This window comes from Mirounga leonina, unplaced genomic scaffold, assembly GCF_011800145.1.
Source record: "Mirounga leonina isolate KUSES-001 unplaced genomic scaffold, KU_Mleo_1.0 Mir_200, whole genome shotgun sequence".
NCBI lineage: Eukaryota > Metazoa > Chordata > Mammalia > Carnivora > Phocidae > Mirounga > Mirounga leonina.
Genome location: NW_023270503.1, coordinates 20,333,036 through 20,361,022, shown reverse-complemented (window position 1 = coordinate 20,361,022; position 27,987 = coordinate 20,333,036). Strand labels below are relative to the sequence as shown.

Genomic DNA, 27,987 nt, shown 5'->3' with positions numbered 1-27,987 from the left:
ACCTCATTAATAGCCTTTTTGATTTCTACTTGGTTGGATTTTAGCTCTTTTACTTCTCCAGAAAGGGTTTCTCTAATAACTTCCATATTTTTTTTCAAGCCCAGCTAGTATCTTTAAAGTGATGATTCTGAACTCTAGATCTGACATCGTACTAATGTCCGTATTGAGTAGTTCCCTGGCAGTCGGTACTAGCTCTTGTTCTTTTTGTTGAGGTGATTTTTTCCGTCTTGTCATTTTGTACAGAGGAGAATAGATTAATGAGAGAACAAAATGCTAGCAGAGTAACCACATCCCCAGAAAATATACTCTAAACAAATCAGAAAAGACCTGAAGCAGTGGGAAAAGAAAGGGAAAGAGAGAAAAAAGAAAAAGAAAAAAAAAAAGATAAAGATAAAAACAAAAACAAACAAAACAAAACAACAACAACAAAAGGAAAACCAGAATGTGATCAAATATGATCTATATAGTATATAGATCAGTGCCACACACTAGATTTGGGGTGTATTTTGGTCTTTTAGAAGAAAGTGCCTCCCAAAATTTTAAAGAAAGAAAAACTTATATATGTACAAAAATAAGGGTTGATATGATGAAGGGATGGAATATGACTGTAAAAATGGAAATTATAAAAAATGTTATAAAAGGAATTGATAAGAAGTTGTTTGAAAAAAGAAAGAAGAGGATTTAAAAAGAAAAAAAAAAGGGAGAGGATGTGATCAGGCAGGGGAATAGAAAGCACCATATACTAGAGATTTAGGGTATATTTTAATCTGTTAGAAGAAACTATCTCAAAATTTTAAAGAGAGAACAACTTATATATATAAGCCAAAAATATGGGTAACTACTATGAAGGGATAGAATATGACTCTAAAAATGAAAAATAAAAATGTTTTGTTTTTTTTTTTAAAAAGGGATTGATAAGATGTTGTTTGAAAAAGGGAAAAAAAAATTCAAAAAGAAATAATAAGACAAAAAGACTGTTAAAAAAAATTAACTTTGAAAGACTAAAGAATCATGGTAAAAAAGCCGTGAATTCTATGTGCAGTATTCCCCCAGTGCTGGAGTTCTGCCGTTCTCATTGATCGGTAAACTTGGTCTTGGCTGACTGTTCTCGCCGACCTTCTGGGGAGGGGCCTTTTGCCTTGTTTTCCAAATGTCTCTGCCGGAGGCGGAATTGCCCCGCCCTTGCCCCCTCCTGGATAAGTAATCTGCTTGGGTTTGCTCTCCGGGGCTTTTGTTCCCTGCGAGCTTCCCGTACAGCTTTGGAGGCGGATAGTGAAAATGGCGGCCTCCCAATCTCCGCCCCGGAGGAGCCGAGAACTCGGGGCCCCGCTCCTCAGTGAGCCCCCAGAGAAAAGCCTCCAGTCACTCCCGTCTCCCCGGTCTCCGGCCGCACTCCGTGCTCACCCGGCCTGTGACCGCGCGTTTCTATCTCTGGCACCTGACCCCCGGTGGAGTCTCCAAACCCAGCAGATCCCTGTGGTGCACTCCCGCACGGCTCCTCCTGGGGAAAGAAGGTGCGTGTCCCCGGATCTGCCGCTTGTTGGGTCCCTGCTGGAGGAGCAGTGGCCCGGCTGTGCCGCGGATCACGGTCAATGGCGACCCCGAGCTGAGAGCCCGCGCCTGGGCTCCGCCTCTGCAGCTGGCTTCCCGGCTCCGATACCTGGGAGCTCTGCCGCACTCAGGCACCCCGGTCTTTCTGTGACCCCGAGGGTCCTGAGACCACACTGTCCCGGAGGGTTCCACCCCCCGCTTAGCCACCAGAGTGACGTCCCTCGGCGGAGCAGACTTCTAAAAGTTCCGATTTTGTGCTCCGCGGCTCTATCACTTGCCAGAAGCGGCCGATGGAGGCCCCTCCCCCGCCGTCTATCCTCCCGAATATCGCCTCGGATTCACTTCTCCGCACGTCCTACCTTCCAGAAAGTGGTCGCTTTTCTGTTCAGAGAGTTGTTGCTATTCTTTTCTTCTATCTCCTGTTGAGTTTGTAGGTGTTCAGAATGGTTTGATCCCTATCCAGCTGAATTCCTGAGAGGAGACGAAATCCAGGTCTCCTACTCCTCTGCCATCTTGCTCCGCCCCCCATCTTGTGTACTCTTTTTAAAGACTTTTCTCTACCTTGCATTTTTTCACTTAATGATACATCATAGAGACCCCTCTGTAGTGATAAATAGAAGAAATATTGCATTTCTTGTTCTGAGTATTATAATTTCATACCTATAACACAAATCAATCTCCAAATCAATAGATTATTTCAGTTAGGGACTCTGATCAAATTTGGTGCCCCCAGTATCCTAACTTTAGTAAATGAAACTGTGTTTGAATGGCTTGCGTCTTATCCTGACATCCGTCCCAAGAAATCCAGTCCGACTCTTGCATAGAGAGGCTTTTCTTGCTTGGTGCATTTGCTTTATTTTCTTTTGAATCAACAAATGCTTATTGAGAACTTCGTGCCGGTTACTAGGTATACCAAGATACATGAGTTGCGTTCTGGCTTCAAACAGTTCAAACGTGAGCAGAGAAAATATACCTAAGAGGGCCGATATGGTGTGGGAAGTGCTTGGCATGTGGTGCCTCATTTCCCCTGATGGCTTTGGTGATGGTACAGCCCGTGGGGGGCAAGTCGACAGACTGCAAGGGGCGTCTGGTTGGGCTTTCATGCTGGCTGGAAGGTACAGGGAGAAACACATGGTAGACATTTAATAAATAGTAATGTTTCTCGTCTCCCCTCTCACTTCCCCAAATAATTTCCTTCCTGTAGAGCTAAGTGTTATTCCATCCTCTGACTCACCATTCTCCAGAACAGTCACACTCTCTGCATTAAGTATTATCTGCTCAGGCAGTCACCCCATTTCTATTAGGTTATCATTTTGAACCTCTCCTTTCGGGGCCTCCCCTTCCTTCCTACCCCTCCTTTCCCTTTCCCTAATGCTTCTGTTTTATAGCTTTTCCAGTCATCCCCACTGTTTACTCTTTTATTCTGATGTAACCAATCCCACTCATACAAACTCAATTCATTCCAAAAGGAGACTTAATGTGCCATAAAACTAACAGGGAGATTGCTCTCAAGGTGGGCAATAAGCTGACACAGCACACAGGTAATATTTATACAGCCATCCTACTTCAAGAAATACCAGCCACCGCACTGCTTGCAAATCACAGGGTAATTATCTGCTTTAGGTCCTTAATCACTGAAGCGAAGCCCTTCATAAGTAAACACAAATAGCGAATGTGAAGCTGGATGCGAAAGACAAATGAGACAAGGGAGAGACACCCTCTGGGGGCGAGGCCAGGAGCGGTGGAAGGGGCCCTCCCTGCGGTCTTTCTGGAGGCAATCTAGCACCCTGGTCAATATCAGGGTCTCCGAACGCAGAGAGGCAGGGGTTTAAAGAAGGTCCTGACCCTGGGCCAGTGGCTTCGGCCAGGTGTTCCTTGCTTTTCTTCCACAGAAGATGGCCATGATATTCCTGCCTTACTGATTAGTGGTAAGGATGGCATTACACGACGTACCTAAAGTGCTGGTACTTAATAGACACACACATGTTTCTTCTAATCAGTATCGTCTTTGTCTTAATCTATAACTACCAAGTTTTTGTTGTTGTTGTTGTGTTTGTTTTGTTTTGTTTTAACGAGGGTTTTTTTTTCATCTGGGGGAGTCCCAGAAGAAGCCACGATTTGCACCAATCCTCGCAGATGCTCCTGGACTGTTCCGGCAGAGAACACCTGGGCTGTCAGGATCACCCTTTAAAGAGCGGCACGTGGGGATGCACTTTCAGCTTGCAGGTGCCACCGACGTACAAATGCGGGTGGAAGTCTAATGTTTGTGGGGAGGCACAATGGTGCCTTTTCAGAAGCTGCGCTTCAACCCCAGAATCCGCATCGGGTCCCGGCTGAACATCCCTGAGAGCCAATGTCTAGAGCCTCACAGCACATGTTAGAGACTGCTCAGCAGTGACCTCACCCCAGCCCTCCAGTTTTCAGTATGGAATCAGAAGGCTTAATTTTGCAAGCAGGGAATTTGTTCCAACAGCTCCAAGTCTTGCTTTCAAACTCTCAGATGCTTAAAATGCAAACAGGAAAAAAACAACTTTAACCCTACTAAGCTTTACCGCTACAGTTAAGAAGTCCCCCTTTATGTGTATTTTTCCTTGTCATCTTTGCTGTAATTTCTGTTGGATACTTATTCCAGGCTGGAGAACCCTAGGCATTTGGAAATAGGTTCAAATTCGAGAATGGGCCTTTTGACCATCTCAAGATAGACCCTTCAATTATAAAAAAAATGACTCTGTGAGTCTTACAATAGTAATAGCTCTCATTTATGGAGGGTTTGTTACATGTCAGGTTCTGTAGTGAGAACCTTGTATTAATTCACTCACTCCCCTCCATTACTTGTGGAATAGTTACGATTATTTTAATTTTTCCCAGTTTTATTGAGATATAATTGGCGTACATCCCTCTATGAGTTTCAGGTGTTAGCATGAAGGTTTAACTCACATACATTATGAAGTGATATCCATAGTAAGTTATGATAACGTTCATCATCTCATAAAGATACAATAAAAAATGATCGTTTTTATCTTATAGACGAGGAAACTGAAACATGAGGAGTTAAGTAGCCTTTCCACGATTATACAGCTACTAAATAGGAGCCCGGGCATTGAATGCTGGTTGTGTGGAGTAGACAAAGCCTGCTCACCTGTCAATTATAATATCCTGCCTCTTCTGGGGAAAGGAAAGGTACACTCTCTTCAAGAGCTCAGAGGAGTGGGGACGCCGGGGTGGCTCAGTCAGTAAAGGGTCTGCCTTCGGCTCAGGTCATTCATTATCTCAGGGTCCTGGGATCGAGCCCCGCTGAGCGAGGAGCCTGCTTCTCTCTCTGCCTCTGCTGCCACTCCCCCTGCTTGTGCACTCTCTCTCTCTCTCTGTCAAAGAAATAAAATCTTAAAAAAAAAAAATAAAAAGAGCCCAAAGAAGTGATTGTTCGGAAGATGAGCTGTAAAAAGCAAAATGCAATTTTCAGTAGCTAATAGTATTATTATGTTATTTATTTAACTTTATTGACATATAATTGACATTAGTTTCAGGTGTACAACATAATGATTTGATATGTGTCTATATTGTGAAATAATCTTTACGATAGGTCCAGTTAACATTATTTACTTTTTATTTTGAGAATTTTAAAGTGTTTATTCTTGTGTGTTTTTAAATATTAAAAGAGAGTTATTGCATTGGGTCCTGATTCAATTGGCAAATTCGACAAGAGTGAGGGATTTCAAAAGATTCTTTAGATTCTATATCTGGTATAGTTAATAATATATAGACGTCCAGAGCTGGAAATGACCTAAGAAATTATTTTCTCTTACCGCTCTCATTTAGTAAATAAGAAATACCTGTGGAATGAAGTGGTGTGCCCAAGGACACAGGCAAAGTAGAGACCAGAACTCTGCTCCTGATTCCCAGTGCTGTTTATTTTCCGTTTTTATTCACCTTTTAGATAGGTTTGAATTTTAATAAATTAAACAACAATGCATCTGGTATTGATATAGACCAGGTAAAGAAAATTAGGACAAACCTTGATATGAAGATGATGGTTTCTATATTTTTTAAGAAACCACACTGGGCTGGTCATATCCAGCTAAATAGAATTTAGACATAGGGATATGATGATCTATTAAGCAGAGAGGAATAATCCATGATTATTTACTTTAGTGACCCACAGTGAAGATTTTCATTGTTGCTGAACTTATTCCCTTGTGTTACAGGGAAGAAGGACCTAAGACCTGCCTCCCATATAAGTAACACCGTGTACTGGAGATGTCACTCAAAGGTAAAGTAGTGCACGTCACACATCAGTGGACTGGGGTAACAAGTACTATTTTCACTTCATGTAAATGTTACGAACAACATGCTTGGTTGATTTTAAGAGTAGATGGAGTCACTTCTTATAAACATTCACACTGCGATTTCTATATCTGAAACAAATTCCACTGAAATCCTGTTAAAAATTGTAGTACTAATGCTGTAGCAGGTAGAAGAATACATCCCTTCCCCAAAATGTCTATATTAGAATATCTGGATCATATGAATATGTTTCTTAATGGTAAAAGAGACTTTGCAGATCTGATTAAGGGTATGGACTGTGAGAAGAGAATACCTTGGATTATCCAGATGGGCTCAATCTAAGCACAGGCATACTTAAATGTAGAAGAGGAAGACAGAAAAGTCAGAGAGATAATGACAGAAGAAAAAAGAGGGGGCACTTCAAGCATGGAAAGGATTCAACCTGATGTTGCTGGTTTTAATGATGGAGGAAGGGGACCCCAAATTAAGTAATGCAGGTGACCTTGAGAAGCTGGGAATGGCCCTCAGCTGACACTCAGCCAACAAATGGGGACCTCAGTCCTATAAACACAAGGAATTTAATTCTGCCAACAATTTGAATAAACAGGGGAATGGAATCTCTCCTATTGGCTTAGGCTACTCAGGGTTCATTGAGTCAATCCAATCCAATCTGTAGAAATGAGACAGGAGGTGGGGTAGTTTCCAAAGGAAAGTCGGGGTCTTCTTCCCAGAAGGAGGAGAAATGAATGCCGGGCTGAAAATGACAGGCATCCTAGAAAGTAGGTCCCTTGCTATTCAAAATAAATCACACATCTGCTTTTCCATACATAAAACTCACCCAAAAGGAGAAGGTTCAAGTCCAGTATTCCTCCTTAGCTGGTATGTAACTCTCTTGGCCACGTGGGCACGTAGCCTCTCCTTGTCTTTTGATATATGTCTAAATTATACATGTATCCACACCCATGTGGATAATCCAGCACACTGTGAGGTGTCGATGGTATAAACCTTCTCTTTGGAGAAGTAGATATTGGTAAATAATATACTATAGTCCCGTTTCCATGAGGCTTATCACATACTGTAGGTCAGAAAGTTGGTCAGCTGATCCCTGATAGAGGAGGGAATTTCTTGGTCAATCTGGTAACCCGGCGTTCTGTTCTTTGGTAGATTCTTCCTTTTTTCATTGCACTCTGTGTTGATATCGTAATATGGCCATTGGCTAGAATTCCCTTTCTGTCTGTGGGTTTTACCTCTTTTGCAGCCTTTATGACACAATGTGAGTTCAGGGACAAGGGGATTCTTTTAGGGGTTAAACAATCACAACAGACAAGCTTGTGGGGATTTTTTTGTTTTGTTTTGCTTCATTTGTTTGTTTTTGTTTTGTTTTGTTTTCCAACACAATTCTGTGAACTGCTCGGGATATTTTGGTCTATTTACTTCATTCAAACTAGAGAGCATGGTGAGCCATAGTCTCTGAGCCCCGAACCTGATAAAGGAATTGTGGTTTCTAGCAACTGACCTCAGATAGTTTCCTGCCTACTTTTCCAAACCTCGCTTCAATGGCTTCCAAATTGGGCTGTGCATTCGGACAGTTGAAAGCAATTGGTTAGGGAAGGAGAGACACGGATCTGCTCCTTGTCACAGACTCACCCAAGCTGCATCTTCACATGGAGATAATGTGTTTTATGGTCCAGCTTTCCCCAACATACATTTGGGAAATGACTTGCAAATTTCTATAGGCCTGCTCATTTTTTTTCCACTTGAAAAAGTTGACTTTTCCTATTTGCCACCTAGTGTGGGGTGGATATGAGGATGAGTGTGGGAAAATTCCACAGTGAGCTTAAATGTCCTTGATTGGAAGCAAAGTGCTTTCAAACACTACAAAAATGTTATCATTAGAGCCAAACTTTCAGGGAGGTGGGGGGAGTGAATATTTATATTCAGTTAGCAATGAGGTAAAAAGTCTCCTTTCTTCTCATTAGTGTGTAACATACAAATGCGTTATTATTTTAAAAACTGCATCTGAGGATTTACTTTCCCTGATGACTTTAGTGCATTTATTGTGACAGTTCATATACTTGGGATTATTTCTACCATCTTATTTTGTGCTTTCTATGCTTTCGTCTTTCTCTTTCCTTTTTCACCTTCTTCAATGAATTAAGTAGTCTTTTTCTTTAGAAGATTTTATTTATTTATTTATTTATTTATTTATTTATTTATTTATTTGAGAGAGAATGAGCAAGAAAGAGAGAGCATGACCAGGGGGAGGGGCAGAGGTAGAGGGAGAAGTAGACTTCCTGCTGAGCAGGGAGTCCCACAAGGGACTCCATCCCAGGACCCTGAGATCATGACCTAAGACAAAGGCAGACACTTAACCGACTGAACCACCCAGGCACCCCGAATTAAGGAGTCTTTATTCCCTTTTTCTTTGTTATTGTTTTAGAATTTATATGTATATGTGTATACGTATATATACACATATATGTATATACACACACATACTCCTATGCATACATATGTGTATATTTTGTGTGTGTATATATATATATTCTTAGATGTGTAACATGACTAAGTCTAAAGTTAATGAATATTTTACCCTCAATCAATACAATAACCTTAAAATGCTTTAAGTCACTGACCTTACATATTGATTTTTGTCCAGTATTCTTATTCCTCCATGATTTCATACACTCAAAGTTACAATTTGTTATGGCTTGTGGGACATTAGATTATTGCTCAGTAAGAACAGCTATCTTCATGGGCAAAATATGATTCCCTGTCCCTGAACTCTGGGATCTGTCATGTGACTTGCTTTGGCTCATGAGATATTCATAGACGGGAAATGAGTAGAGCTTGACAAGTTTGTACAGCAGGCTCCTACCTTTCTTCTTCTTTTTGTTTTTGAAACATGATTCACTTACCTTAAATTCACCCTTTTAAAGTGCATGACTCAGTGGTTTTTAGTGTATTCACAAAGTAGTGCAACCATCACCACTATCTAATTCCAGAACATTTTCATCACCTCAAAAATAACCCCATGTCCATTAGCCATTCTCAGTACCCGCTTTTACCAGCTCTCGGTGAGCATTTTTCTTTGTCTCTACGGACTTGCCTATTGTGGACATTAAATGTAAAAATGATATCCTACAATATGTGACTGGCTTCTTTTACTTAGCACAATGTTTTCAAGGATCATCCATGCTGCAGCATGAGCCAGCACTTGCTTTTTTATGGCTGAATAATATTTCATTGTATGGATATGCCACATTTGCTTACCCATTCATCAGTTGATGGGCATTTGAATTGTTTCCACTTTTTGGCTAATACAAATAATGCTGCTATGAGCATTTATGCATAAGCTTTCATGTAGACCTGTTCTCAATTATTTTGTGAAATAGAGTGGAAAATTGCTACATAATAAAGTAACTCCATGTTTAACTTTTTGAGGAACTTCCAAACTATTGTCCGAAATGGCTACACTATGTTAAACTCCCACTGATAATAGTGTGAGGGTTATAATTTCTTCATATCTTCATCTCTACTTGTGATTTCCATTTTTTATTATATTTTAGAAAGTGTGAAGTAGTAGCTCATGGTTTGGTTTGTGTTTTTCTGATGAATAATGGCGTTGAGCATTTTTCATGTTCTTATTGGCCATTTGTATCTCACCTTTGGAGAAATGTCTATTTAAATCCTTTGCCCATTTTAACATTGGGTTATCTTTTTATTATTGAGTTGTGAGAATTATTTTCAAATTATTGTTAGTAGATCCTTATCAGACACATGATTTGCAAATATTTCCTCCCATTTTGTGAGTTCTTTTCCTTTTCTCGTGTCCTTTGATATACAAAAGTTGTAATGTTGATGAAATCCAATGTATCTGTTCTTTGTTTGTTGTGTTTTTAGTATCATCATATCCAAGAAATCATTGCTAAATCCAAGGCCACAAAGACCTATTTCTCTGGAAGTCTTACCAGATATATGGTAAATCTTCTCTCTAGCTCCCATGCCTCTTAACTTCCCTTTTATATTTTTTTATCTTTTAATTTTTCAGTGTTTCATGATGAGTAGTTTTCTCCCATGTATTCTCCAGCTCTCTGTGATTGTGTCCAACTTTTTCTTTAACTCATTTGTTGAGTTTTAATTTAAATGATAAGGTTTTCTATTTCTGAAAGTATTAGGTGGTTATTTCTCAAATATCTCTGTCCTTTTTTTCATAGACCTACTTATATGCCTTAATTCCTTCTTTTATATTATTAGTCATTTTAAACATAATCATTTATAATTCCAGGTTATTCTACAATCTGATTTTCTTGGTAGCCTAATTCTGTGTGTGTATATATATGTGTGCATGCATGCATGCGTGTGCATGTACTGACTTTTGCTCATAGTTGCTTGTTTCCTCATGACCGTTATATTTTTTATGTAAGAGCACCCTTACACTGGCCTTCCCTGTGGAAATCCTGTATGATCTGGCTATGCTATTCTTAAGTGGTTTTGAGTTTTCTTTGGCCTAGAGCTTTGACGTATTACAAATTGGGATTGATTTAATAGTCTATTCTTTGTGTAAAAGTGCACACACCATGCAGGTGGCATACATTCGCCCACAAATCCATGTGTTACAGTTTCACAGATATGAATTTTTAAGGGAAATCTGTTTTCTCATTCAAATACCAAGGAGATTCAGACGAAGTCTTTTTGATATATTTTACTAATCCTCCTGTCCAAGGTCTCGGCCTTATGTAGAAGTCAGTTTCATTTCCCTCTTTCCCATTGGCCCAAGGTTTCATCTACCATGGTAATAAAATATAAGAATATAAAACACATCATTGAGACTGACAGTACCTCCTCAGGCCATTGCAACCTCTGCTCCCCTGCTTACATTTGTAGTTTTCTATATTCTCTTTATATCCGATCCCTGAGAATTTCTCCTACTTACTCAAGATTTTAGCTATGAGTTTAAAGGATATTCGATATATTTGTTTAGACTTCCTAAAGTGTTCTTAGTGAGGACATTTTCTGGTTATCTAGTCTATCGTTTTGGCAAAACTGGAAGCCTGAGAAATGTGCTGAAGACTAAATTTTGGCTGCAGAAATATTTCAGGATCAGGCTAGCTGTCTACAAATGTATACAAGTTGTTCTCTTATGAAAAGAACGTTCACAGGTTTCCAATCCTTAAGGGGAAATCACTCAAGCTGGAAAGCCTATTATAGGATGCCTGCTACAGGATGCCAGTGTTTTACCCAAACACTGATTTTTGTTCTTTTCTTGATATAGATCTTAGAACTATGTGATAGACTACTTGCAAACAATTGCACACTGGTTTGTTTGGTCCTTTAAGAAAAGTGGGTGAAAATTAACTTAGCACATCTCCTGTTAGGATCATATCTGAAGTTCCTATTGTCTGTGACCACTACTCAAGTGTCTCCTAGGAGAGTGTTCTCATTCTCTCTGTCGCTCTGTCTGTCTCTCATATTAATGAGCTGGCAACAATTCCAGATTATAGCATTGCAAGGAGAGGCCCATTGAGATTGGTGGCCTTGATAGTTTCATCCATTTGATTTTGCTTTTTAACTGGAATATTAGAAACTTACTATTCTAGATTTTGATATTTTAGATAATGTTGTGTTTGTACATTTTTATGATGTCTTAAGAATGAGAGACAATTATATTGAATCTAGAATTATAATTAAGAAAGTACCACCTCCAAGAAAAGTAAAGGAGGATCTTCCAACTGAGATGGGCAAATAAGTTATGAGTCTCTTCCCTCAATTTTAAACACAGGGAAATCCTTGATGAAAATGATGAGATTGGGGTGACTGGGTGGATTAGTCAGTTAAGCGTCTGCCCTCAGCTCAGGTGATGATCCTGGGGTCCTGGGATCGAGCCCTGCATCAGGCTCCCTGCTCAGCATGGAGTCTGCTTCTCCCTCTCCCTCCTCTACCCCTTCGTGCTCTCGCTCTCAAATAAATAAATAAAAATCTAAAAAAAGAAAGTAATGAGATTGTAATAATTATCACCGTAATTTAAATATAGAGCCAAGCTAAATATTTTTTAAAAATATTTACAAACTATTCCAATGGACATGTAATCCCCAGAGGTACACGAAATTGCACGGCTCATGGGGCACCCTACAGAGAATATATGCCAAAACAGCTGATGTCTAAACATATTCATAGAAACTGGCATCAAGGTCTCAGACCCCTTATATAATTGGAACAGGAGCTATGGTTTCTTTTAAAACCCAGAAAACAAGAAGTGAGGCCCTTATGTAAAAATTCAACCTATCCCCTCAAGGGTACTTCACAGAAAGGAAGGAAGTAAACTCCCCCAAGTCATGGGTATATACAGAGTTAATCGTAGGAGATTGAATGAAAAACACTGAACTGCATATATGACTGTAAGGCTTGAATTCTTATACCATCCTTTTGTGCAAAAGCCCATTGATAGAAAACTAATGTAAAAACTGGTCTGGACCTCATTAGGCCCTAGCATGGGTTTTCACAGAACTGCCCTTTAAGGGCTTCTCCAAACGCAGGAACACCCGCAACCCCCTTAGAAAACAATTCTGAGGGACCAGTGATGATCAGCCCACAGACAAAACTTACAAAGCACACAATTTTTCATACAATGCTATGAAAAATAGCCAACCGATGGGGCAAATTAGAGAAATCATGGGCAATGAATTCTGAAAAATAGAACACTCTGATATGGGTATTCATTATGTGTAAATGTACAAAGAGATAAAATAAGGTGCAGAGACAATGAAGAGAAAGAGGCAATTGGGGAAAAAAGACATATTTGGAAAGGAGTTAAATACAAATTTACAGAAGATAAAATGAGCAAACAAAAAAACACCTCAATAGACGAAAGAAGAAACTAAACATAGCTTAAGAGAGAATTCATGGATTGGAAGAAAAAGATTGATGAGTAAATACTCTACACTGGAACAGAGAGATAGAAAGATGGAAAATGTAAGAGCATTTGATAGATAAAGAGGAAGGAGTAAAACACCACAACCTAATTCTACTCAGGTTTCCAGATCTGAACTCTAGTTTAAATACTTGAAAAGAGGTGGAGCTAGAATTCAACTCTCAGTTTTCCTGAATGTAAAGCCTGGGCGCTTAAGCCCCATGTGATACCCTCTCTTGGGTGCTGAGCGGGTGTGCTGGATTTGGAGAGACAGACTCAGAGGAGTTGTCATTGCCTGGTGAGGCAGAATTTGTGGGTGAGAGCTCTCAGTGATGCCAACTCACACCCATACACATCTTTATAATTTACAATATTTGTCCCATTTTATCCTCCCAACTATCTGTCTCATGTAATACAGAGATATGCAAGAGAAAAATACCTCATAGGTAAACAAAGCTAACAATACATTTTTACACCCTGAGTTAATGCTATTTACATGGTATTCACGGTACTTTATGGTCATAATCATCATTTTGCAGATGAAGATGATGAGCCTGATAAAGGTTCTTTGGTTCCCAAAGTCACAATTTTTTTTTTTAAGATTTATTTATGTATGGAAGAGAGAGAGCGCTCATGCACACGCACGTGCACATGGGTTGGGGGGGGAGGGGCAGAGGGAGAGAGAGAATCTCAAGCAGAATCTGTGATGAGCAGGGAGCCCGATGTGGGGCTCGATCTCACAACCATGAGATCACAACCTGAGCCGAAACCAGGAGTCAGATGCGTAAGCGACGGCACCACCCAGTTGCCCCCCAAAGTCACATTCTATGAAGCATCTAATCTGACTCGAATCAAGATCCTCAGTTTCCAAATTCTAGGCTATTTCTATTATAAAATACTATGGCCACAACTGCACGCTACTTTACCCTAACCTTGCTGCTAAGTCATGCTACTTCTGAAAGGAAAGTTGAGATTTCAACATGAATTTCTGGAAGCGATGTCCTAAATGGCAGCTCCCCAAATGGTCCCCCATGGTGAAATGACAAAGAAGATGGGGAGCAAATCCGATATCTCTGTGTGCCAGTTACTTCCCCGCCTCCCACTCCCGCTCAAGTTACCCACGGAGCTCCAGGAGTTGTTGTCTCCTTTTAATCTGGCACCGTGGGAATTGGAATCCAAATGTATATACCGCATTAAGGATGACCCATGTCATTAGATTACACCTGAATTACTGGTCAAGATTAAAAACTGCATAAGCAGGGGCACCTGGGTGGCTCAGTTGGTTAAGCGACTGCCTTCGGCTCAGGTCATGATCCTGGAGTCCCTGGATCGAGTCCCGCATCGGGCTCCCTGCTCAGCAGGGAGTCTGCTTCTCCCTCTGACCCTCCTCTCTCTCATTCTCTCTGTCTCAAATAAATAAAATCTTTAAAAAAAATAAAAATAAAAAAATAAAAACCGCATAAGCAAAGAAACCACTCATCAGTGGCCGTGTGTCTGGCAACAGGTATGACTCTGCTCCTGCTGAATGAGCAGGACCACGCCTCCTCGGTTAGAGAGGCAGGTGCAAGTTCTGTCTGCCCCTTTCTAGTTCTCGGGGTTTTGATTATTGAAATCATCGAGGTTCTGCTTCCTCTTCTGTATTGGATATAATCAACAATTTTGCTTCAAAGAGTGGTTGGTTGTGAGGGTCAAGTAAGTGTCATACATTTTATGAACTGTTGTGCGGTCTTAAGTATTTTTCTGTGGCCTGGGCAGAAGTTCCGTCTTGCCAGAAGGACTGTAAGACTCTCAGCTTATGCCTCAGACATACATTTGTTTCCCCTCCGAGAATATGGAGTAGATGCTAGGCTCTCAGTATTTACTTACTAAAATCATGGAACTAATTTGTGTTCTCTTATTAGTTCGTTGCATATTTATTTCCTGTCCATTCACCACCAGAATATCAGTTTCATGAGGGGACGTTTACTTGTTTTGTTCTCCGCTGAATTGCAAACACCCTAAAACACGGCCTGGCACACATGGACAATCATTAAATATTGAATCATGAATGAATGAAAGAATGAATGATGCTCACTGAACTAGGAGTTTCTAGAATGGGAATCCAATATAATTTCTTTTTTATATTTTTAGCACCAACTTCCTTTTCTCACCCATTTGGCACTTAACTAATTGTTCCTGGATGAATTTTTTTTTTTTTTAAAGATTTTATTTATTTATTTGAGAGAGAGAGAATGAGAGAGAACACATGAGAGGGGGGAGGGTCAGAGGGAGAAGCAGACTCCCTGCCGAGCAGGGAGCCTGATGTGGGACCCGATCCAGGGACTCCAGGATCATGACCTGAGCTGAAGGCAGTCGCTTAACCAACTGAGCCACTCAGGCGCCCTCCTGGATGAATTTTAAAACCCTCACAAACTGGTTTTGTTGCCTTCCTGTCCATTCTCACCATCTTCACTCTTATTCAGGTACAAACTACATCACACTCAGATTATTTTTGTAAGTGTCCTATTTCCTGACTCCACTCTTTCTTCTCTAGTCCATAGTGTACTATGCTGCCAGAAAAATCTACCTAAAACACAGATTTCAGCTTGTTAACTGGCCTGAAAGTCTTCAACGGCTTCACATCATTGTACCTCTGAAACAAATAATACATTATATGTTTAAAAAAAAAAAAAAAGAAGAAGAAGAAGAAGATAGCATAAGGGGAAGAATGAAGGGGAGGAAATTGGAGGGGGAGACAAACCATGAGAGACTATGGACTCTGAAAAACAAACTGAGGGTTCTAGAGGGGAGGGGGGCGGGGGGATGGGTTAGCCTGGTGATGGGTATTAAAGAGGGCACGTTCTGCATGGAGCACTGGGTGTTATGCACAAACAATGAATCATGGAACACTACATCTAAAACTAATGATGTAATGTATGGGGATTAACATAATAATAAAAAAATGGCCATAAAACTAAAACAAAAAAAACAAAACAAAACAAATCTCATTCTGACGTTCAGAACCCTCAACAGTAAATCCATCTGACTTTTCATTCCCTTCCCTATGACCCCCTCCTGCTTCTGAAACCTCTATTCCAGCCGGCCTGTCTACTCCTTTCATGTCTTTAATTTTCTCACTTTTGCTCCTTTGATCATGTTAGTTAGCACCTAAAATGCGCTTCCTCCATATCTAACATGGCTATGAAATCCAGCAACTTTTAGTTGTGAACGTTCTGTCCTAAATCATGGGATGTTTATCCCATAGTCCCTTTTGGTTCAATTTAAAATTTATTTCCAGTAAGATCGTACAAGATGGCAAACAAATCTTGTTGTTTGTTTATGTTTTGCTTATTTATTGATCAACATGCACTTTCGGAAAAGAGTTGAATTTCTTTCTCAGGGTTGTGGAAAGCTATTGGAGTGATTTTAGCAGAAGAGTGACATGATCTAAGTAATGTTTTAAAGCACAGTGTCCCAGGGCACCTGGGTGGCTCAGTCGGTTAAGCGTCTGCCTTCGGCTCAGGTCATGATCCCAGGGTCTTGGGATTGGGCCCCGCATGGGGCTCCCTGCTCAGCGGGAAGCCTGCTTCTCTCTCTCCCTCTGCTGTTCCCCATGCTTGTGTGCTCTCTTTCTCTGTGTCAAATAAATAAATAAAATCTTAAAAAAAAAAAAAAATGGCAGTGTCCCAAGCGCAGCAGTACTGACATTTTGGGTCAGATAATTCTTCGTTGTGGGGAGTATTCCTGTGGGAAGTGGGAATGTTCAGCAGCATCTGAGGCTTCTACCTACCAGATGCCAGTAGAACCCCCATCCCCCACCGTGACAGCCCAAATGGCTCCAAGGCATTGCCAATGGTCTCTTGGACGGCACCCCACTGAGAACCCTTGTTTTAAACAACCCAGTGCCCCCCTCAGCTGCTCTGTGGAGAAGAGAACAAGGGAGAGAAGCAACGGTAAGATACCCTCACCATCTGTTTTCTCTGACCTTGGATGTGAGGCAAGGAGGAGAGAAAAGAAATGTCCATGAGCTTTACTGTGATCTGAGCAGAGATAAATAAGGTATCAATAACTGACTCCTCTCTGAAAGGTGAAGAAGAAAATGTAACAGGTCCAAATAATCTAATGAGGAAGTTTGTGCTATTATGTGAGGTCTAGTTGAGTACACATGTTATACTGTAATCTGAAAACAGAAAATAAATAATTTTACAAGTGTTCCTTTTCTGCCTTGGAAATTCACATTTGTCCTTCTCTGGGGACAGACTGAGATTCAGGAAAGCAGTTTTCAAAGTTTAATTGAGAATAAAACAATAACTTACATCTAAGAAATGTTTAGAAAGTACCACCACCATTGCCATTTTCAGAATTTAAAAGGTTTTGGGGGGCGCCTGGGTGGCTCAGTGGGTAGAGCATGCAACCCTTGATCTCAGGGTCATGAGTTCTACCCCTGTGCTGGACGTGGAGCCTGCTTTAAAAAATACAGTACAGTAAAATAAAACACAAAGAATTTAAATGGTTTTAATCTTGATTGTTTTTGAGAGATTTCTTCCTGAAATCAAATGTGAATAGGAATTCTTCATTACAGATGACAGGAATATCAGCTCTCATTTCTTGTAGCCTCTGACTGGGGTAACTATTTCTCCTTAATCCTACCCTGCACCCCAGGACACCCTGCACCCCAAATCCAATCCTGGCTCTGGGCAGGGGAGATAGAAGGAGCTCCCCGTCATTTACTCTTTGGCTCAGTTTTGAGTAGGTATCACTTCTGGTTCTAAGCCAACTTTGGCATCAGCTTTCCAGTGCTCTGGTTTCTCTCTTTTTTTTAAATCTCTCCTAATGCTTGGATTTACTGTGTTGTAAACCAATTCTCCTCACCTTGTCAAAATCCTTGCCACTATTTTTCTGATAGCGGCTGCTGGATTACAGTACACTTTTTATAGTTTTTTATTTTTCTTTCTCCTTTTCATTGAGAAAATGAAGGTATTTTCTATAATAACTGAACTTTTGCAATCATAAACAAGTTTTTGAATTATTCGCTGGGAAAAAAATGGAGACAAACATTTATTACAGAAAGACACAGGCCTTTAAAGATATTAGGAGTTTAGATCTGAGTGGGGAACTCTTATCTCCAGCTCCATAATAACAGAGATAATAGTAATGATAGCAAGCATGATAGCACCAGGGATACGGCAGGGCACATTTTTATGTTCCATTCATCCTTTCCAGCTCTTTTTTATTCTTTATAGTATTGGAGGTGTTCGGCAAGGAAGAGGATGAAACAGAGACTGTGTTTGTATAATAATAATGCACTAACACAATGCTCAGAGAGAAAGAGAACACAGGCTAGAGAAGACGTTGTCTGTCTTGAATGGGATTCCCTCCTTAGCAGAAGAAGGGCATATGGTCACCATGCAGAGCATTAAGTCTGAAGACCGTCTCTTTCCCTCTCTCTGGGCTGGCACGTGGACTCTTACAGAAAGGACTGATGCTAACTAAGGAGGAAGGATGAGAGACCAGTGATTCAAGAGGCTCCAGGGCACCCATTGTATGAACTGCTAAATGATTGCAAGAGCAAAGCAAAGGACCATTTTGCTCCACCTCTGGTCTCCGTGAGTTCAAGGTTGCCTGCCAGAGTTTTTTTCCCCCTGTTGGTAGTAGACTGCACTTAGGCTGCCTCCCACAAGCTAAGGAGGAACCACCACCACTCCCAGGAGAACAGCTAACATTCACTGAAGGCTTATTTAAAGTCCCTCACCAGGCCTTCTTCTGTGCCCTCGCAAAACCTGATCTTTATGCAGGCTTTCTTCTCCGCAAATTGGAAAAGCCAGAGCCAGCTGTGTGTCCCGAAATACCTTGGAGACGTTGCTGCCAGGGGAGTTCATGAGTGGGGACCAAAATAGGGCTGACGATTTTTTTCCTAGGAGTCTGACTACCCAAGGGGCTGCCTGCTCTGCGTTGACGTGGCTTTGTTCATTTCTCCGTGACAAGAGACTCGTGGCTGTCAGGACAAGATCCTTGGAAGCCCAGGGCTGAATTTGAAGGCAGCTTTCCCCTTGCAGGCTCTAACCAAATCCTTGTTCTCAGAGGATCGGCCTTGCACAAGCTCTGAGAGGGGCCCGCTGGGCTGGGTGATTGCCCAGTCTTGTCCCAAGTGCGGAATTTCACTTGGTGGCCTCGCAGAAGGCCGATTAGAGGGGGTGCTGATGACACCTTGAAAACCTGGCTGCAGATGTTTTGGGCCGTCTCTGGGGATGCCTCCTCTTCCTGAAACGGCAGGGCACCCACTCCTCTCCCTGCACACCCCCACCCCTGCTCCCTCTACCCATTACCACTAAGCACCACCTTGAAGTTTTATGACTTTACAACTACTGTTTGGTGAGCTCCACCTGAAGGGAGATAAATCCTCAAAGTGAAGGCAATTTGTCAGCGCAATATTAAAACGAAGTGTGGAGAAGAAACACTTCAGCAAAAGCCAAGCTCGCTAACCTTTCAAAAGGAAGTGTATTTAATTTGAGCTGAATCAGGAAGACTGTTTGGCTGTCTTCTGTATTTATAAGCATTATGTGTAGGCTTCATGTTACCCCAAAGTCTGCTTGTAATCCTGTCCCTCTGCAAAAAAAAAAAAAAAAAAAAAAATGTCTTCTTGAGCTGTAAGCTGCATTCTGAATTCTCACTAGTCTGCAATGCTTGTATGCTTGTTCAACCCACCTTAGGGCCATTTCCTGAATGTTACTTCCTACCTCCATCTTCCTACCCCTTCCTCAACCCTTACCACGTCACGCAAAAGAAGGCTGTTAGATATACCTCAGAGATGGGATTTTTAATATAACATCTTAACTCATGTTCCTGTCCCCAGTTTCCACCTCTCTTGCCAAAAAGCAATACAAACTATTCTCCACATAGTTGTGAAAGTGATATTCCAAAAATATCTAATCACATTGCTCTCCTGCTTAAAACTTCTATGGCTCCCTATTGCCTACAGAATCGAGTCTAAACAACTTATAATGGAATCCATGGTTGTTCTCTACCTCTACCCACAGCTGTGTTGTTTCATAGCTTCCATGCCTTCCATGATTCTGATTGGAATACTTCCACTGTTTAATCTCAGGACTGGGGAAGTCCTATTCATCCTTCAAACCCCACGCCAGCACTCATCTCTTTTAGGACATCTTTTCTGACTTACTGTCTGTGTATTTAATCATTTCCTCCTCATGATTATTTCTGCCTCTTGTACCTGCTTGTAGTGGTGCACTTATTGGGTATTATAATTGGTTTATCTCTCTCCTACTCAGTTATAATTCCTTGAAGGTAGATTCTATGTCTTACTCATTCCTGTGTCTTCAGGTTTTAGCATAGCACCTGCCAAACTGTAAGCTTTCCACAGTTAATTCTCAGATTGATTTATGCTTATTCACATCTCTAATGGATATGTGGTGGAAAATAAGACAGTATACAAACATGAGAGAGGAAATACGGCTTGAGTGGTGGAATCATAATTCAGATATGGTCATGCTAGATTGACTCCATGGTTTCTTCCACTCAGATAAGCTGGAGGAGGTGACCTCTTGCTTTTGAGCTCAGTGAAAATGATCATGTTTCTCTTTTGATGTCCAGTGTCTTCTTTCCTGTTCTTCCCTCAGTTTTCTCTCTCCTTCTTAGAACTAGAGGGCACTGCCCGAGTGTCCTCCTTCCTCATCCCCCATTTTTTTCTGCAGGTCTCATCCTGAGAGCATGACGTCAGGTTAATGCAGAAGGGTCCCAGTTTATACCTGTTGACTAGTTTCATCCTGAAAAGTGGACCCCTTCACTCTCAAGTTTTAGGATTTGGACAAAAAAAATTTGTGTACATTTGCATACATGCACAAGTAGGGATGGAGAGAGCAGAGACAGAGTTTGAGGGGAGGTGGGAGGGAAATGAGGACATGGCTTATGTTTCATGAAGAAAGGGAGGAAGAGAAGCCACCTCTTGCAATAATGGTGGTAAGTAATACTTGTGATGTGATGTGGTTTTAAATTCTTTTTTTTAAGAGAGAAAGAGTGTGTGCAGGTACGGGGGAGGGCAGAGGGAGAAGAAGGGAGAGAATCTCAAGCAGACTCCCCACTGAGTGTGGAACCTGATGCAGAGCTTGATCTCACGACCCTAAGATCACCACCTGAGCTGAAATTAAGAGTCAGGCGCTTAACTGACTGAGCCACCCAGGTGCCCCTAAATTATTTTCATGTTCATGATCTCATTGGATTTTCACAACCTGATGCATTAGATGGAACAGGAAATAGAATCCTTGTTTACAGATGAGGAAACTGAACACTCAGCTGGCCCAAGTTTGCACAGTAAATAGCAGCCCCAGGATTCAAATCTACATTTTTCTAATTATAAGTCTGCTACACTTTTGATGTTTCTACTGTGATTTCATAGCTGTGTATGTTTAATTTGTGATGAAATTCAGTGACTAAAGAATGGGAACTCATTCTGGTAATGTTCTGCCTAGAATTTGTTCCCTTATGGCTGAGACCTAGAGGGGCGGTAGCTGTCCTTTCCCCACACCCATCCTAAGAGTCTACTGTCCACAGTGCAAGAAAGAGTCTCAGATCTTGCAGGGCACAGAGACTGAAGAGAGACACATTTCTAGCCCATCCCAGGTATGTGCCCTATAAAATATAAACACAGATAGCAATTGAGAAATTCCTTTCATGAAGAGGAGCTTGTAGTAGATGCTATCCAGTGTCTGGCTTCTATTCCCTAATCATCTTCTCTGCTGCCATCCATGACCCCCTGCCTGGGGCTTTATTATCTATAATGGCAAGCTTCAACCACATGCTGGGCAGGCTGAAAGTGCTGGGGAGTTAACACCCCTGGGAGCAGAGTTAACCCCCTTGGGTGTGGCTCTCATCAATGACTAACAGTTGTCAGTAGATAAATACCCCGACTTCCTCCTCCCCTCACTGAGGGAGCATCCACTCTGAGGCCTGTTTGGCACCATCTCCTGGAGTTCCCCAGGGAAACTGAACCTGAGCTGCCCACAGGGGGAGCCTGCTTATTCGGGTACCCTGTGCTGACTCCCTTGTCTTCTTCATTTCACTTCCTCACCTCCCTCCTGGTGCTTCCTGGTATCACCTCCAAAATAAACTACTGGTGTGGACATTCAAATCTCAAAGTCTGCTTCCAGGGGAACCCAATTTAAGACTTTCTTCCTTAAAAACTTCAAGCACTTGCAGAAAGAGAATGTTGGAGTTCTCCGCAGTGAATACATCAGCATGAAGTCAGAAAGCAACTGGTCCGCACAAAGTAACTTCCCTCAGACTGAGCACAGAAGACCAGCGTCAGTGGAGGCCAATGACCAATGGTCAGCAACTATTAGAGAGGCGGTCTGTAACTTCCTAGTTAGATGCCTACTAATTCCAGTTTGTTATTTATATGTTTATGTTTGTCATCAAATTCTACAGTGGCGCATGTTGCCGTCCCAGTGTTCTCAGGTGACCCTGTGTGCATCTTCCTACTCAGGGCTAATTCTTCCTCCACCGGTGTGGTGATCTCATCCTGCTTACCTCAGGGACCCTTCTGCATTTTCTTAATCTGTCTTTTGTTCTTGTAGTTCCCTCTTTTCACGCTCTCCTCATCGCAGGAGTCTTTATTGTGTTACAAAAATGATGCTGGGAACTTGGGATGTTTTCTCCCTCTTCCAGTCAAGATTCTTAAAAAGAATAGATTCCTCTCCCTCTTGTTTCCTCATCTCCCACCCACCTCTCAGCCCACTGCAATCTGGCTTCTACTCTTACTACTTGACTGAAATTCCTTTTTGGAAGGTCAAAGGTCACTAAGGATTGGTCAAGGTGAAATCCAACTCTAAATGTCCAGCCCTTATAACACTTGACCCCTTCACAGCAACTGACAGTGCAGAGATGAAAAGTAATATTACACGTATAGTAAGTGCTTGGTAATGTCATCTATTATTATTAAGATTATTGCTAACTCCCTAACTTCTTGAGACCTATCCTAAGGCTTTCTGGAAACAACTTTGGTTTGTTTGCTTGCTTTTCTCTTACCCATCTGATCTCTCTTACTTCATTTCCTTTACTTGATCTTATGCCTTTGCTTACTTTTTTAATGTTGTGTTCTCCAGAGTTCTATTCTGTGCTTTTCTCTCCCTACGCGTGTCCCAGGGAGGTTCCATTTACTTCTATAACTTCAGAAATTCATTTCTCTAGTCCAGAATTTGTTTTAATGAATCATGGATTTTTACTTCTGATTCTTTTATGAATATCTCTACCTGGATGTTTTAAAGGGCTACCCAACTCAACATATGCAATGTGGAATTTCTTTCCTTTGTTATGCCTGTCTACCCCTCTCTGCTACTCCTTTAGTATTGCATATCATGAATGGTACCACCACCTCCATAGAAGCCCAAGCCAGAAACCTCCATGAATTCCTATTTTCTTCCTTCTCACACACCAACCTCCCTCCCATCACCTCTAGTTGTCTATAATAGCCCATAGATAATAATATTTGAATATCTCTCCAACCCGCTTCCTCTTATCCAGTCTATAGACATTACCTGAGCCTTAGGTCTCATTATATCTTTCTGGTAAGATTGCCCCAGCAAACTTCTCAACTGCCTCCAGATAATACTTTACAGCCTGATGCCAGAGAATCTCCTCTAGTTTACTAGTTTCTAGTTTCTAGTTTCTAGTTTACTGTCTCATGCCAGAGAAGTATTCAAAACTATAATTCTTTATATAATATGATGTCTATAATATGAACTCTATTGATTGTAACACACACATGAATATAACACCCCAGGCCCTACAAGAATTTTTATGATCTAGATGTGGGCAGCTCTGGCGCCCCATAAATTGCCACTTCACAAAAATATACACAACCATACAAAATTGCTTAGTGACACACCCTGGGTTTGTGTCCTGGGCACTCTCCTCCACTTACCCCTCATCCCCACTTCCCCCAAAAGTAAGAATTACTAATCCTATACTACAGTGTACATATATCCCATATGGCCAGTTCTATAGCATATTTAAAATAACCGATTTAAATGGTTGTCTTTCCTAGTGGCCTTTTGAAATCCTCAGAATAGGATATTTTATAATATTCTCCATTAAACCACAGGGCTTATCACAGTGCTCAGTTCACTCCAGACGATGAGTTCAGTCATTTTCATCCAATTCCTGTTATCTATCTAAAGACTTATCTACAGAAGTTCTTCAGGAATTGTTAAGAACATAATAAATACATGAGGACAAGAGTTTCCGTCCAATATGAACAGATGAGACTCAACGGGGAGTTGGGGTCAGAGGCTAAGGGGTCAAGTCTTGAATTCGACCAGATTCTCTTACTGTGAATTTAGACAAGTTATTTACATAAACCCTCTAAGTTTAAACTGGCTCAGCTTTAAAGTCAGGCTAACAATTCTTGCCTTACTATCCTATTGCACAGATTAAGTGAGATCATATGTGGCAAAATAACTTCATAAATTGAAGAATGCTTTAAAAATACAAGATATTATGATCACCACACATAAGTGGTTTACTGATACCAAAAACACAGTTTCTCGATCATTTGGAATGATTTCAACTGCAAGAAACAAAACCAGAAAAATGGTGGCTTTAGAAACAGAAGTCTGTTTTTCTCATCAACAAGAAATATGGAGGTAAATAGTTGGTTCAGCTGGTTCAGTAATGTGTCAGGGACTCAGGGTCTGTCTCTATTTTTACTCCATCATCTTTAGCGCATTGGCTTTTGTCTTCATGCTTGTTACCTCGAAGATGGCTAAAGCAGTTACAGACTTGACATCTTCATCCACAGCAGAAAGAAAGGAGATAAGGGAGAAAGCACAAAATCCATTTGTTTTCTTTATTAGGAAGCACAAGCTTTTCTGGAAGCCTCTGTCAGACTTCTGCTCCCATCTCATTGCCTGGAACTCCCATGGCCACTCGGAGCCCCGTGGAAGACTGGGGACTTCAGGTGAGCAAGGAAGAAGGAGCTTGAGAGTGGATGTTGGGCTTGCCGGCTAACAGTGTTTGCAACAGATATTTTTTTGAACACCTCAATTTTGAACCAGCTGTTGAGAAATCAAGCATAGCATTGTGTTCTCAGAGAAGCTTCCAGTGTGTAGGAGGTAGTTATCATTAAGGGTGATTAAGAGTCAGCATGTCTTGGCTCAGTGGGGTAAGCAGCTGACTCTTGATTTCAGCTCAGGTTGTGATCTCAGGGTCCTGAGATTGAGCCCTGCTATTGAGCCTTGCATTGGGCTCCATGCTCAGCAGGGAGTCTGCTTGAGGTTCTCTCTCTTCTTCTCCCTCTGTTCCTCCCCCTGCTCTCTCTCTCTCTCCCTCTAAAATAAACAAAAGAGTCAGCATGTCTTTTCGGTTGTCTGGTCTTTCAGATCTCAATAAAATTTAAAGATCATAGTGTTTTCCCTGTGGTGGAAGAGGAAGTCACCCTAGCTCTATACTTTGCCTTCAGGAAATGCACCCATTAGAAGCTGATCAGGAACGTTAGAGAAGAAGGGTGTAGTCCAGTGTAGACAGATAAACACAAAAGCATTATAGTTGGGAGAAGATTTAGAAACAGGAAGGAGGTGCCAGAAGAAAGAAAAAAAAAATGAAGACAAAACAAAACAAATGAACAAACAAAATTGAAGTTTCATTTCTCTCTCTGCTCAAGTCCCAACATAGCAACATAGCTCTTTATAAAGAGCAAGGCAGTCTCCCTCCCTGGCCCTACCTCCTAGCTGGATGGAACTGTGGGAAACCCCGGTAGTCTATAAGATTCCTGGGGGGATTCACTAGAGGTACGGGTATCTTCCAGGTCTGAGATAGTTATAAGCAGCCTCTTTCTTTTCATTTGTTCTGTCAAATACAGTTTGAAGGCATCTTAAATAAGCATCTTAAGGAAGTTGCCTGAAAGCACACAGGGCCACGACTCTGTCCAAGGATCAGTGTGGTCAAGGAGTGTGCCTTGGGCTGTGAATACTGTACTGGACCACCCAGCACTTTAGAGTAGAACAACTCTGCAACCCCCAGCCCTTAGCTACTTTCTGTTTCTAGAAGAGCCAACTTGGGATGCCTTACGCTTTTAATCTTATTGAAAGGTGCTCTAAAAGCTCAGAGCCTATCGGGGCGCCTGGGTGGCTCAGATGGTTAAGTGTCTGCCTTTGGCTCAGGTCATGATCTCAGGGTCCTGGGATGGAGCCCTGCGTCAGGCTCCCTGCTTAGCAGGAAGCCTACTTCTCTCTCCCCCTCTACTACTCCTCCCTGCTTGTACTCTCTCACTCTCTCTGTCAGATAAATAAATAAAATCTTAAAAAAAAAAAAAAAAGCTCAGAGCCTATCAATTGCTCTTCGTCTTTCTCATTCAAGCTAGAGCAAAAATGCATTAAAATTAATTTATTATTTAAAATGGTAGGAATGGAATGTATAATGCTCTTCACAGAAATGTAGGCATTAATTCTAGTGATAAATCTGAGACCAGACTGCAAAATCATGGTGAACTATTCTGTCTGCCCCCACCATCAGGTGAAAAATTACCTCGTGGAAGCAGTTCATTATGTATTTCTGTCCAGGTCTTCCCATACTCTCCTCCTCTTTCTTTATCTCCTCTCCCTCTTCTATGTAGTTCTTCACTTAAGCCACAAAGGCAGTGAGAGAGGTGATTTTGTTAACAGCTGTCTGCCTGAAACACTCCATGGCCTCTTCATTTGAAGGTCTGTGGATGCTTTTATCTGCAGTACCTTCTACGAGTGTTGCTGCTGCCAAGGCTTTCGTGAAGAACATGACTAAGTCCAGTCTCCATGGTCCTCATTCAAATTATCTAATGACATTTTCATGGCTAACCCCTAAGACACCCATCCTTTAAATTGAAGTATCTTGAAAATCCATTTCCAGTTGAAGACAAGAATTGTTTTATTTGTTAGGTGTATTTATTTTTTTTTCCATTGGTCAATAAGGCTTCAAATAGATCTCTGTGGTCAACTTCAAGTATTATAATTGCTTTTTTCTTAAGTTGCATACATGTGAAAGACGTTGATTAACTTGTTGGCATATGCAGAGAGCTGGACAATTTTTCTTTAAAAAATAAATTTGAAAAATGAAAGAATAATTCTTATGGCTCCTTTGCAAAAGCTAGCATTATATAAAGAACATGTGCTCTAAAGAATTGGACAGACCTTTAGATCTGGGAGAGTTGGAAGATACTGTTAGAATTTAATTTTTGGGCTTCAACCCTCCCCACCACCCCTCAGTCTCTACTAGCTTTTTATTTTTTATTTTTATTTATTTTTTATAAAGATTTTATTTATTTATTTATTTATTTATTTATTTATTTATTTATTTATTTATTTATTGAGAGAGTGAGAGCACAAGCAGGGGGAAGGGCAGAGTGAGAGGGAGAAGCAGGTTCTCCGCTGAGCAGGGAGCCCCATGCAGGGCTTGATCCCAGGGCCCTGAGATCATGATCTGACCCGAAGGCAGATGCCCAACTGACTGAGCCACCCAGGTGCCCCTCTATTCCCTTTTTACAAGTAAGAAAAATTTCTCAGGTAAGTGAAGGTCTTCCCAAGGTCATATGACTCATTGGCATGTAATCTCAAATCTCATTTCTGATCAGTGCTCATTCTGCTAAAATGGCTTTTCACTATGAAAAGTATTTTTTAAAAATGTTGAATGTGCAATATTCACATTCAACTCAAGTCAAAGGAAAGAGCTAATGTTTAATTGGTTGTATTAAAAACTTCACAAAGCAAAATTACATCAAAGTGAATCATCCTTTTCAAACATTTCTCAGCAGAATATAGTATAAGATACACATGCTGGGAGTCAGACAGATCAGGGTTTACAGCTCAGCCCTGTGTCATGACCTTGAGCAAGTAACTTACCTCTTCTGAGGATAAGGATACTGATGCGCAATGTTGTTGTGAAAATTGGCAGCACTGCATGTGAAATACATAGCACAGTGCCTGGGATATAATAGGTACTGAAAAAAATAGCAGCTTTTATCAGGTAACAATAAACCTAACTTTTATATAAGTGATGGTGAGGGTTACATAATCTTAGGAACATGGAGAAAAACGGGCATCGTGCAGGTGTCTGTAGAAAGTGAATAGATTGATAAAAGGCATCAAGGTAAATACAGTGTGTCTGTAAATTAGTTCCTGTCTCTCTTGGCATGAATCAGCTCAGATATTGAAGGCTATTTCAACTACCTTGCCTAGGTCCTTAGCCAAATCTGAGGAAGATAGGGGGCAGAGTAGCAAAAT

General features: G+C 41.1%; 1 long non-coding RNA gene across 1 annotated transcript in view; it reads left to right on the top strand.

The window, feature by feature from the left end:
- The first annotated feature begins 4,517 nt into the window (after positions 1-4,517).
- The window catches only part of LOC118024738, a 115,547-nt gene continuing 92,077 nt past the window's right edge, over positions 4,518-27,987 (top strand). The window contains exon 1 of the long non-coding RNA XR_004683194.1: positions 4,518-5,821. This is a non-coding gene — a long non-coding RNA (uncharacterized LOC118024738). The remainder of the gene's footprint in view (positions 5,822-27,987) is intronic.